The sequence below is a fragment of the Lithobates pipiens genome, unplaced genomic scaffold, assembly GCF_037356315.1.
Source record: "Lithobates pipiens isolate NorthernLeopardFrog02 unplaced genomic scaffold, aLitPip1_a1.2 Scaffold_3, whole genome shotgun sequence".
In the NCBI taxonomy this organism is placed as follows: Eukaryota; Metazoa; Chordata; class Amphibia; order Anura; family Ranidae; genus Lithobates; species Lithobates pipiens.
The window spans coordinates 182111381-182125268 of record NW_027507790.1 but is presented as its reverse complement, the minus strand read 5'-3'; positions in this window follow the sequence as shown (position 1 = coordinate 182125268).

The following is a 13888-nucleotide window of genomic DNA, read 5'->3' as shown; positions in this document are numbered from 1 at the left end:
AATAGCGATCTAACATTTGCCCCTCATGTCCTGTGAGATGTCATGTAGCACAATGGAAGAGCTAAATTGTATCTATGATGCCTAGACATCAGAATGACTAAGCTAAGCCCAATGACGTCATCAAATCGTATGCAGAGATAATATTAATGGCCATCCATTTATCATCTATTCTACTCAATGTAAAAGTGAGTATATCATGATTAGAAAAAGAAAGGGAGGTATAGAAAGGAATCAGGTTTACTTATGCTAGAGAATTGACAGACAGCTGGCATGTGATTGGTTGCAATTTGCAAACCTCGGTTCTTTCTTCCCTGCACTTCATTAGACTTTTATTAATATAGTCTACTATACAAGCTCTGGGAAACCCATAGCAACTAATTATAATTTATCTTTCAACTGCTTATAATGTACAGAGTCGTAAAAAAAAAAAGATTTCTAATTGGCTGCTAGGCAGTGCTTTAGCAAATTAATATTTAATATTATTTAGTGTATTGTTATGGTCTTTTAAAACAACTGTTGCATTCATATTTTTTTTTAAAAAAGAGCGCTCATGGAATTGCCGTTACCATTTTCCAACATTGCTTGCTAGAAATCAACCCATTGATTGCCTTATTTAAAATGGAACTAAACTGTGTCTGAGCACCACAAATCAAAATTTTCATTTTTAATATTTAAAGCAAACTCCCCCATCCATCCATGTCTCCATGCTTTATTCTGTTGAGAAGTCACTTTGAAAAACACCCCCTAGCTAGGGTTGCTACCAAATCCCTTTAAAACCGAAGACATATTAATTACACAGGTTCTGTGTCTAATTAAGGTGGTAATTAAACTCGCTTGGTGCCTTATGTGCATTAATTTAGCCTCAGAACCTGTGTCATTTTGTATGTGTTTGGGTTTAAAGGGATGAGGTGGCAACCCTACCCCTAGCATTTCTGGCTGCAGCCATCTTGAGTAAGGGCAAATGATGCATGTAGCATTTACTTCCTAACATTCATCTGCCCATAGCTCAGGCATGCAGGCAGGAGGGTGTGCTTATCCGAAAAAGCCCCTCCTCCCCTATTCCAGATGAAAGAGAATACAGGCATACTCCACTTTTAAGTACGCAATGGGGTTTATTTACTAAAGCTGGAAAGTGCAAAATCAGGCTCACTGGCTCAGGCTCTGCATAGAAACCAATGAGCTTCTAACCCCAGCTTGTTTAATTAAGCTTTGGTAATAAAACCTGGAAGCTCATTGGTTTCTATGCAGAAGTGAGCCTGATTTTGCACTTTCCAGCTTTAGTAAATAAACCCCATTGCATACTTAAAAGTGGGGTATGCCTCTAAATACCCACAAAGACTTCTGGGATGTATGACATAATTTTAGCCTAGCCCAGAAACCAGAAAGCAACTGTAAAAATGTAAAATACAAAAAAAAATGTTAAAACAAGTTAATATACCCTTCTACCTATTTACTAATGCTATTTAACAAGGCAAGCCGCATAAGGATTAAAAATCATTCATGTTGATTGAGAGAGTTTAGCTCCACTTCAATATATATGCAATAGTTAATATTTAGTTACATAGTTACATGGTTGGTAAGGCTGAATAAAGACAACAGTCCAACCAGTTCAACCTGTGTAGGTGTGTGTAGAAAAAAAAAACAATTCCCATATCCTCCTATATTGTTTTCACTAAGATGCACGTTCAAGAGTCTTTTAAAACTAGCCATACTTTCTGCTGACATCACCGATTGTGCAAGAGAGTTCCACATCCTCACCACGCTCAGGCATGTACTGGCCATCGGGACTACCGGGAGTTTACCGGTGGGCCGATGGCTCAGTAGGCCACTCTGATGTAAGGGGGTGCTGATGGAACACTCTGATGTAAGGGGGCTGGTAATGGAACACTCTGATGTAAGGGGGCTGGTAATGGAACACTCTGATGTGAGGGGGCTGGGATGGAACACTCTGATGTAAGGGGGCTGGTAATGGGACACTCTGGTGTAAGGGGTGCTGATGGCACACTCAAAATGTAAGTGGGCCGGTCTAGATGAAGTCCAGGGCCAAATTTCTGTCCCAGTCCAGCCCTGACCGCGCTGACAGTGAAAACCCCTATGCAGCCGGTTGCCATGAACAGTGTTGCTCATGGCAACCAGATTCCAGCAAGAAATGTTTCTAGTGCAGTACCGGGAAAGAGAAATGGCTATTTTGCACATTTAAAATGTATTGCATGTGCAAACAGCAAATACAGGCACAACCCAGAGCTACCAATCTGAAATCAACTCTAGACTGGCTGATCTAGTACTAGCTGTTTTTTGATTGGTTTCCACTATCCAGCAGTGTTCTTTGCACTGTACTCCTAAATAGGCCTACATGCTTTTTGATCTGGTGTCTGTTTAATAAATTAGATCCAAAGGTATTAAACAAAACAACGCTTAATGTCCACATGTCTGGTAGTAAAATGGGCGCAGCAAGATGGAGGAACTCTGAGGCCACGGCCAAGAAGACGTTAAGCCACCAAGGCTGCGTTCCTATTTTCCAGCCCTCCTTTGCAGTTTATGTAAAGATCACTGGTTTCTTTTTTTTGTGTGTATGTGTGTGCTGGAGGATCATATACCCAAGGGGTTCCTGGCTGGATTGTGCACGTTTCTCTTTGCATTAGTAAAGCCCAAAGTCATCCAGTTTGCGCTAATCACCACAATTAGTCCAGAATTATCACCGGACTCTGACAGACGTTCCTTGTAACTCTCTTTTATTTCCAACAGCCCTAATCAGCAGCTCTCATTACAAACGCTGATTAAACTGCAAATTATCCAGCAGTGGCCCTGTTCCCGTCTACCAGCAGCTCGTTCAATATCAATTAAGGCAGCAAGCAGCAAATCTGCAGCCTCTGAGAGCTTCCAACTGGCTGATAGTGGCACTTATTAGTTTGGAAAACTAGGAAAATACTAATAATCAACAACCAAGGGAAAGAAAAGCTCACCATAGACATGACTGGGAAAATACACATTCCAACTCCTGCAATGTTCAATTATAAGCAGTCCCAGTGGTTGTGGTCCTGACTGGTGACAGCCCAGTTACAGCAGGGGTCAGGGAGCAGGTAAGAACTAAAACTGTATTAGATAAGCTAATATCTGCGGCTTATTGAAGTCAGTTTGCTTTATAATGAATTGCATTAAGCCATATAAAAAATGTGAAATCTAACATCATCAGGTCGTTCCGGCTTCATTTCTAATTGACGCCTTTTTCTTTTTATGACCTCCCCTTCTTCTAAGTGAAACGAGCACTAATGACAGTTGATTTTATTTATTTATTTTCTCAAATTGCATTTAGATACGCACACGCAGAAGCATTGTCTGTTTATTATCCCTGATGAAGCAAAAGTGGGGCAGGGAGGAAGGGGCACAATGCACTGTGAATTACTTTATACTGCTAAATAGAATGCCCAGGTAGACTTGGCTGGGCCCCAGGTAAGTTCACAGGGAAGGTGTCACCTACCTAGGGGGAAAACGGGTTTGTGGGGGGGGGGGGGGGTTACTGAAATGAATTCTGACTACTATGCCAATCAGATATTTGAAAAGATTATTCTGTTTGCATTGCAATTAATACATGTGTGAACCATGACATGATCTAACTACACAGTAGAAAATTGCCATTGCATTTAAAGATGTTAATGGGGTTGATTTAATAAAGGAAAAGAGAATGTCCATTTAGAAAACTGAATGTTCACTTAATTTGTAAATAAAGTGAAACTGTGTTCACTTCAGATATCCAATCATGTGTAAGCAAAGAAGGTATTTTTTTTTTTTTCATTACCCTTGAACATGATCGTAAAATTAACATTTAAATCAACCTTTGTAAAAAATTGGGATTAAAAGAAGTCAACAAATAGCCAATTTTTTGCTGAAATTTTAAACTTCAGTAAGGAACTGCCCCCCTGTAGTACTTCTTTCCTGCCACTAGATGCCCTTATGCCCCATACACACGATCAGACTTTCCAACAACAAAACCGTGAAATTTTGTTCGAAGGTTGTTGGCTCCAACTTGTCTTGCATGCACACGGTCACACAATTGTTGGCCATCAATTACGAACGTAGTGCTGTACTAGACGTACTACGTGTTTTTTCAGCTCTTTAGCGCCACCCTTTGGGCCCCTTCTGCTAATTTCGTGTTAGTAGAAGTTTAGTGAGTGTTGATTCACGCTTTTCTTTTTATTTTGCGCTATTATTATTATTATTCTTGATATCACTTAAAAAAAAAAGCCTTTGAAAATTTGTTTCCAATAGCTTCATCGGTATCACCAGCAAAGAAGCTTCATTATTATCCCATTAAAGAAGAAGAGAATGTGAGCTGCAGTTGGAGATTTCATAATTTTCCACGTCACGAATGTCGCATCACAAATGTTGCGTTACAAATGCCACATTACGAACGCTAGTTTGAAATCCTTTGGTAGTATAGAAGACTGGCTGCTTCTGCTTCTGAGCATGTGTGGACTTTTCTGCGCGGACTACACATGATCGGACTTTCCGACAACAGAGTTTTGTTGGTAGAAAATTTGAAAATCTGCTAGCGATTTGTTGGCGGAAAGTCCAACAGCAAATGTTCGATGGAGCATACACACGATCAGACTTTCCGACAACAGGCTCACATCCAACATTTCCCCTTTGGAAAATCCGACTATGTGTACGTGGCTTAAGTCTTCTGGGTGAATGATGGCCAACATCATTCTACCCATTTGCTATGAGTTCAGGCTGTCATGGACCCAATCCCAGTCTGTGACTCCACAGTCAAGAATTCGTCTCACTTTACTTTCTCCTACTATCAGTATAATGCTTGTCAGCACAACTGGTTGTGCTGCTTCCTCCTCTACCACACTGAGCTCTGCTGTAAAGAAACTACTTTCTTTTTTTTTAAAGGATATTTAAATGAATACAGAACTATATTAATTTGTGTAATTTATATCTGTTTGGAGTACAGCTTTCCCTACATTCTTTGTGTGCAAAAGGTGATGTGTGACCTACGTTAGCAACTGTGGTAGTGATCCAGGATCACGCGCAAAGCCGTTTCCATAAACAGAAAGTCTTTATTCCTCTCAAGGAAAACAAAACAATGCTTCCAACAGCAAACAAAAGTGGCTTAACTTTAAAACAATAAAAGAAAAGTCCACTTATCTTCAGCACACAATAACATCAATGGTGTTTCACACACACAAGACTTTTACCCGAAGGAAGTTTAGTACTGCCTGAGCACATTAACCATTTGACCTCCAGAAGATTTACCCCCCTTCATGACCAGACCACTTTCAGCGTTATTTTAACTGATAATTGTATGGCAATGCTGTGCGGGAAAAAAAAAGTATGTCATTTTTTCCCCACAAATAGCGCTTTCTTTTGGTTGTATTTGATCACCTCTGCATTATTTATTGTTTGCACTATAAACAAAAAAGGACTGACAATTTTGAAAAAAATAAATATTTTTTACTTTCTGCTATAAAACATATCTATAAAAAAAAGTCTTCATCAATTTAGGCCAATATGTATTCTGCTACATATTTTTGGTAAACAAAATCCCAATGCCAAGCGTATATTGATTGGTTCACGGAAACGTTATAGAATCTACAAACTATATACTGGAATTTTTTTTCTTAATACTAGTAATGGTGGCGATCAGGGACTTAGAGCAGGACTGCGATATTGTGGCGGACAATTGGACACAAACTGACACTTTTTACAACTTGCGGGAACCAGTGACACTAATACAGTGAGCAGTGTGAAAAATATGTCACTGTCACTGTACTGATGACACTTGCTAGGAAGGGGTTAAACATCTAGGGTGATCAAAGTGTTGGCTGTGCCTAGCCAGTGTTTGTGTTAACCATGTGTGCTGCTTTTGCAGGGATGTGAGTCTCTGCTTTGCAGAAATACAGGATCCATCTGTTCATCCCTGTCAGAAAGAAACTCTGCCTTGTTTACATAGGCAGAGCTCCATTCTGAGTCACTGCTCCTTGATTGATGGGTGTCAGCACACATCAAGTGCCTGGCACCAGCCGATTGGCAGGAGCGGAACGCGTGCGCATCCCCCTGCAGGCGGAGGTGGAGGATCATATATATACGTGATCCGCCATGCAGCTGCCGCCCTGTAGCAGCAAAACTGCTATAGGGTGGTCAGCAAGTGGTTAAGGCAGCTCCCAATAGTTATGCAGTACTTATCCGCCCTCAACTCCTCACTACTCCACACCTGTTCTAGGAGCTTCCTGTCAAAGGGCCTCTTCCGGGATGTAGGATAACTCTTTCAGGAATCTCTGTAATGAGGGTTGGAGGTTCTTTCTCACCCTAATATCTCTCTAAACCTCTGAATTCTGGGTCCCAAATGAAGACTTACTGTTCCAGAGAGCACTATAAGGCTATCCTCACCTTTGACTGGACTATTTCAGAACCCCTCACCCTGCATGGGTGAGAACCACTGAGTACACCAACTCTACACAAGTTGATCCACTTAAAGGGGCCACAACCCAAAATATGGATGAAATATAGTGTCCATCCAGGATCCTTCCTTGGCCCACTATAATATATATTATATTATGCACTGAATTAGAGCGGAGACTGCGAGCCAGGCCTTCTCGTCCAACATCGACCTCACAAATGTGCTTCTGGAAGAATGGTCGAACATTCCCATAGACACACTCCTAAACCTTGTGGACAGGCTTCACAGAAGAGTTGAAGCTGTTATAGCTGCAAAGGGTGGGCCAACGCAATATTGAACACTACGGACTAAGACCGGGATGCCATTAAAATTCATGTGCGTGTAAAGGCATGTGTCCCAATGCTTATGGTGGTAATATAGTGTGTATGTGTGTATGTGTATGTGTATGTGTATGTGTGTGTGTGTGTGTGTGTGTGTGTGTGTGTGTGTGTGTGTGTGTGTGTGTGTGTGTGTGTGTGTGTGTGTGTGTGTGTGTGTGTATATATTAGGGCTGTGGAAATTAAATATTAATTCCTCAATTAATCGATAAATTTTTTTGATAAATCAAAATTCTTTTGATCAGTACTCACCTCTCCACCGGCTTCTGGGTCTTCAGGGAGTTCTGTCAGAGATCCGGTGACGTCACGGACATCGACGTCACTGGACTCCTCCCCCCTTCCCCAAGTGCCTCCATCTGCTAACGAAGGGAAGGGGGGGAGTCCGGTGATGTCAAAGTTCTGATTGAACGTAACATGGGGAGGAGCTAAAACGATTGCTGGATTTACATGCTGCGTTTTTATCATTTTTATGTGAGTAGTTTGTGTTTTAACACAAAAATGAAATCTTATACTTAAGTGGTGAGCACTTCGATCTTTTCTTTCTACCCATGACCTGGCGTCCTTACTGAGATCTAAGGAGACATGAGAGAAGTTTATGGTCCGTGTTAACCCTTTTGATACCCGGTTGCATGACCACCTGTTTGTACAGGGGCCCAAGCCATAAGGTGAGAGTGATTAGTTAGAGGTGGAGGGATTGTTACTGTGGAAAAAAATGACTTACGTTAGTGCTACAATTTGAATTTAAAAGGATTTGGGTGACCTGTGAAGTTAAGTCATGGATTGTGGAAACTAACCAGTGTCGGGTGATTGTATATAGTGTATACCACATTTACCACTGACTAATGCAGAGCTGCAATGCAAAGAGGTCAGCTAAAAGTAGTAGGATCTGTATGTGCATTATAATTAATCGAAATTAGTCGATTAATCGATTTAAAAAAAAAACGATTAATCGAACGCGAAAATTTTAATCAGTAACAGCCCTAATATATATATATATATATATATATATATATATATATATATATATATATATATATATATATAAAGAGAGAGAGAGAGAGAGAGACCTACTTAAACTATCCATTAAATTTTATATCAAATCATATGGATATAAAATATGATTTTGACCATCCAATATGGTCAAAATGTAAAATCATATATTCATTTCAACATAGTATTTCAATGTTTTCTAGCCTACTCCTGTTTATGTTTTTTAAACATATTTTGTGAATATCTCCACACATTTACTTCCTTTAATTCTGTGATATGTATTCACTATGTCCTGTGAATAGTCTGTGTTACGCATTTCACAGAGCCTGCCTTCAGAATTACAGAGGTGCTGGGAGGAGGGCAGCAAGATACAATGGGATTTAACTGTCCAGTTATGAAAAAGTGATGAATTATCACTGCAGAGATCTCTGGCATTCTCTGTGTAAATTCTTCAGTGTGCCAGTTTATGATCCTGTGTAGATTGCTTCTGTTCAGGAGAAGAGAATCGATCTACAAACGTTCAGAACGTTCACTGGGAATGCGAGGCTGTAGTCTCGGGAGAAATCCTGAGACTACACTATTGTTAAAACAAAGTGAAAGTAAAACATCAAGCAGCACACGTATTCATAAAATAAAATAAATGTAACTATAAAGTCCACCAATCACAAATATACACCCCCCTTTATTGTAAAACGTAACTAATATTCACATTTTACACAATAATTACACATGTGCTTTTCTTCTTATATGGTGTATATATGAAATGGTGGATCTTGCATCTGTAAACCAGCTGTACACCGTTGATGAAAAATGTAATTAAATGTTAATATAAATTAATAATTAAAATAAAATTATATAAATAAAAATATTGAATAAAAAAAGAAATTAAAAATATTTACGACATTTTTATTTTTATGACATTCCCCTCTATAATAAAACTGAACTGTCCATGGGTTTGAACCATCTCCTTGGGTGCAAAAAAAAAAAAAAAATATATTATATATATATATATATATATATATATATATATATATATATATATATATATATATATATATATATATATAATATAAATAATATATATATAAAATATGATAACATTTATACATTTTTTTTAAATATATTGATTTTAAAAAATATATGCCGTATTTATTGGCGTCTAACACGTACTTTTTTCTCTTTAAAATCAGGGGGAACTCATGGGTGCATGTTATACGCCAAACTACTGCCTCAGAGGGGAAAGAGGGAACAAGCGCCACCGATATAGACAGAACCGAGTGTACTGTGTACTCGGCTAGGCTCGGCTCTGCTTGCAGTGACGCCCAGTCCCGCCACCTAGCATTTACTTCCCACCATTGGACCGGTGTTGTGTCCATCATAGGAGTCGGGCCAAGGGGCGGGACTGGGCAGGACTGCGAGACAAGCTGAGAGGAGTCGAGTACACAGGACATCCGGTGTTGTGTCGAATACTGTCCCCCATCGGAAAGTGTCCACCCTGTACTGGGCTTGTGCAGTACAGAGGACAAGGAGATGCAGAAGGTCTCCAAAGATGAATGGCGCCTGCGCACTGAGTTCAGGTTCAAGTCCCACCGTCCAAGTGGACATAGAGTTAAAATAAAAAATTGCAGAGCGAAGCGAGGTCGTGCCCAAAGCATGTCGAGCGAAGCGGGCCCGCGAGGGGCCCTGTTACTTAGTACTATTGTATGTCCACTTGCATGGTGGGGCTTGAACCTGGACTCAGGGCAGAAGGTACTAGCAAGTGCGCAGGTTGCCGTTCATCTTTGGAGGCTTTCGGAGTGCTGCACCTCTATGGGGGGACAGATTTGGCAGAACACCGGCTATTCATGACCATTAAAGAAATTGCAGTCAACAAGCGCAGTAAAACCCAGTGATTGGGGCAAGACTCCAGGTAGAATCAATCATCCGGTTCCAGTGCCAGGAACAATTTAAAACTCATCATTGATTATGCTGCAATTTTGGGCAGGGCTGCAGATGGACACTAATCATTAGGGATGAGCCAAACACCCCCCGGTTCGGTTCGCACCAGAACTTTTGAACGGACCCCAAATTCGTACGAATGTTAGAACCCCATTGAAGTCTATGGGACTCGAACGTTCAAAATTAAAAGTGCTAATTTTAACGGCTAATATGCAAGATACTGTCCTAAAAAGGGTTTGGGGACCTGGCTCCTGCCCCAGGAAACATGGGTCAATGCAAAAAAAAGTTTTAAAAATGGCCGTTTTGGCGGGAGCACTGATTTTAATGACGATTAAATTGAAAAAAAAAAGTGAAATATTCCTTTAAATATCGTGCCTGGGGGGTGTCTGTAGTATGCCTGTGAAGTGCCACGTGTTTCCCGTGTTTACAGTCCCTGCACAAAATGACATTTAACGGAAATAATGTCATTTAAAACTGCTTGCGGTTTTAATGTTATATCTGGTTCCTGCAATATGGTTGAAAATCATTGAGAAAAATGGCATGGGTAGCCCTCCCTGCCCATTACCAGCCCTTTGGGTCTTGTACGCATTTTAAGGGGAACCCCGTACCCATATTAAAAAAAGGAAATACGTGTGGCCCCCAGGCCCTATATACTCAGAACAGCAGTATACAGGCAGTGCAAAGAAGACAGGGACTGTGTAGGTTTGTTGTGTTAAGTTGAATCTGTTTGTAATTTTCAACTGGTACATTTTTAACCACTTGCTTACTGGGCACTTAAACCCCCCTCAGTCCCAGACCAATTTTCAGCTTTCAGTGCTCTCACATTTTGAATGACAATTACTCAGTCATGCAACACTGTAACCAAATGATTTTTTTGTCCTTTTCTTCATACCAATAGAGCTTTCTTTTGGTGGTATTTGATCACCTCTCGGTTTTTTATTTTCTGCGCTATAAATGAAAAAAGACCGAAAATTTTGAAAAAAAATGAATTTTTCTTCGTTTCTGTGACAAAATTTAGCAAATTAGCAATTTTTCTTCATAAATTTTGGCCACAATTTATACTACTACACATCTTTGGTAAAAATAACCCAAATTTTTGCATATTATATGATCTGTGTGAAATTTATAGAGTCTACAAGCTATGGTGCAAATCATAAAGATTTGCAAAAAAAGATCACATCTGATGTACTAAGGCCTATCTCCATTCTTGAGACCCTAACAAGCCAGGAAAGTACAAATGCCCCCCAAATGACCCCTTTTTGGAAAGTAGACATTCCAATGTATTTAGTAAGAGGCATGGTTAGTTATTTTAAGTTGTCATTTTTTCCCATAATTCTTTGCAAAATTACGATTTTTTTTTTTTTTTTTTTCACAAAATTTTCATTGTAATAGCTTATTTCTCCCACACGGAATGTGCATACCACAAATAACACCCCAAAATACGTTCTACTACTCCTCCTGAGTATAACGATACCAAATGTGTGAGACTTTTACACAGCCTGACCACATACAGAGGCCTAATTTTGAAGTAGCACCTTCAGGCATTCTAGGAGCATAAATTACACATTTCATTTCTCAACCACCTATTACAGTTTTGAAGGCCCTGGAACACCAGGGCAATGGAAACGTCCAGAAAATGACCCCATTTTGGAAAGCTAACACCCCAACGTATAATCTATGAGGCATAATGAGTCTTTTCAATGGTTCATTTTTTTCCAGAAGTTTTCGGAAAATGTGGAAAAAAATGAAAACGCATTTTTTTTTACACAAAGTTGTCCGTTTATAAGATATTTCCAACGCATAGCATTTACATAGCAAAAATAACACCCCAAAATACGTTCTACTACTCCTCCTGAGTATAACGATACCAAATGTGTGAGACTTTTACACAGCCTGACCACATACAGAGGCCTAATTTTGAAGTAGCACCTTCAGGCATTCTAAGAGCATAAATTACACATTTCATTTCTCAATCACCTATTACAGTTTTGAAGGCCCTGGAACACCAGGGCAATGGAAACGTCCAGAAAATGACCCCATTTTGGAAAGCTAACACCCCAACGTATAATCTATGAGGCATAATGAGTCTTTTCAATGGTTCATTTTTTTCCAGAAGTTTTCGGAAAATGTGGAAAAAAATGAAAACGCATTTTTTTTTACACAAAGTTGTCCGTTTATAAGATATTTCCAACGCATAGCATTTACATAGCAATAATAACACCCCAAAATACGTTCTACTACTCCTCCTGAGTATAACGATACCACATGTGTGAGACTTTTACACAGCCTGACCACATACAGAGGCCTAATTTTGAAGTAGCACCTTCAGGCATTCTAGGAGCATAAATTACACATTTCATTTCTCAACCACCTATTACAGTTTTGAAAGCCCTGGAACACCAGGGCAATGGAAACGTCCAGAAAATGACCCCATTTTGGAAAGCTAACACCCCAACGTATAATCTATGAGGCATAATGAGTCTTTTCAATGGTTCATTTTTTTCCAGAAGTTTTCGGAAAATGTGGAAAAAAATGAAAACGCATTTTTTTTTACACAAAGTTGTCCGTTTATAAGATATTTCCAACGCATAGCATTTACATAGCAAAAATAACACCCCAAAATACGTTCTACTACTCCTCCTGAGTATAACGATACCACATGTGTGAGACTTTTACACAGCCTGACCAAATACAGAGGCGCAACATGCAAGAAACACCGTCGGCGTTCCAGGGACACATAGCCTGCACATACCAAGAATTACACCCCCAAATACATTATGCTGAGCAAAGGGTAAAGAAAAGATTACCTGTGGTTTTAGAAGTGCAGTTGTCCACAGGAGGATATCACTGGTCCAGGCAGCAGGCAGGGACTTGGTCAGCAACAGCGAACACAGTTTTTCAGGCAGCAGGCAGGGATACTGTCCATATTACAGTCCAGGGTTAGTGCAGAGATGTCAGCAGTGCCAAAAATATTGGTCCTGGTAGTAGGCAGGTCCTTGTGGTGTGGTCAGTGCGGCATGATGGCAGTAAGTCCTACAGGCAGCAGACAAAAGTAGAGCCTCGTTCAGGACAGAATGGGGATAGGGGTAGAGGCTTCTCCCTCCCAAATCTCTTTGAAGCCTCCGAGTCTCCAGACCCTAATCTAGGAATAAGAAAACAAAGAAAATTGTTTTCTTCTTCCAGAAAAACTATACTGGAGCCCCTCACATATGTGAGACCCCGTGTTGAATCCCACTAGTCCAGTTGCAGAATACAAGATCAGTCCAAGAGGCAGGCAAATATCGTGGTCAAACAGTCCAAGGTCAGTTCCAGATCAGGCAGAGATATATACAGAATCGTTAGACAGAAGCATGGTCGAATAACAGTCCAGGGTCAGTTCCAGATGAGGCAGAGGTATGTACAGAATCGTTAGGCAGAAGCGTGGTCGAATAACAGTCCAGGGTCAGTTCCAGATCAGGCAGCGGTATGTACAGAATCGGCAGGCATAAGAGTGGTCAAATAACAAGCCAGGGTCCGTTACAGAGCAGGCAGTGGCATAAGGGGTGTGAAGGTGTATGAAGGCAGGAACTGAGGATTATGTTTACCATACTTCACTAAAAATTTATTGAAGTATGGTAACGCCGAAAACAGTCGCCTATACAGAGGCCTGGTTGGGAAGGACATTGTGCACAATAATAAGATGTGTCTTTTCTGACTCCTGCTTTGGTACACGCCTTACATCTTTTTTGGCGTCTTTTGCCTGCTGGTGTGGGGGGAATTTTATCCGGAAAGTGGCGCTCGGAGAGTCGACTTACAACGTCTGATCGGATATTTTCTGGTGGGCCGTTTGGGAATAAAAGGGCTGTGAAAACTTCCTCCTGGTAGCCAAAGAAACGTTTGGGGTTTTGGGTGGCTTTGCTGTAAATTACATATGAATTGTAAATGGCCAATTGAAAAAAATAAATTACTACTTTTTTGTACCAATGATATGTCCGTCTTGAGACCAGATATGGTTCCATCATTTGGTCGTTGAAGTCGACTCCTCCCATGAACAAATTATACTCTGAAATACATTTGGGTTTCTTTACGGGGCCATTCCTTCTGGGGATTTCTACGAAGGTATCGTTGTGGATAGAAGATAACATGTACACATCTCTTCTGTCCCTCCACTTCACTGCCAGAACCTCCTTGTTTCTTAGAC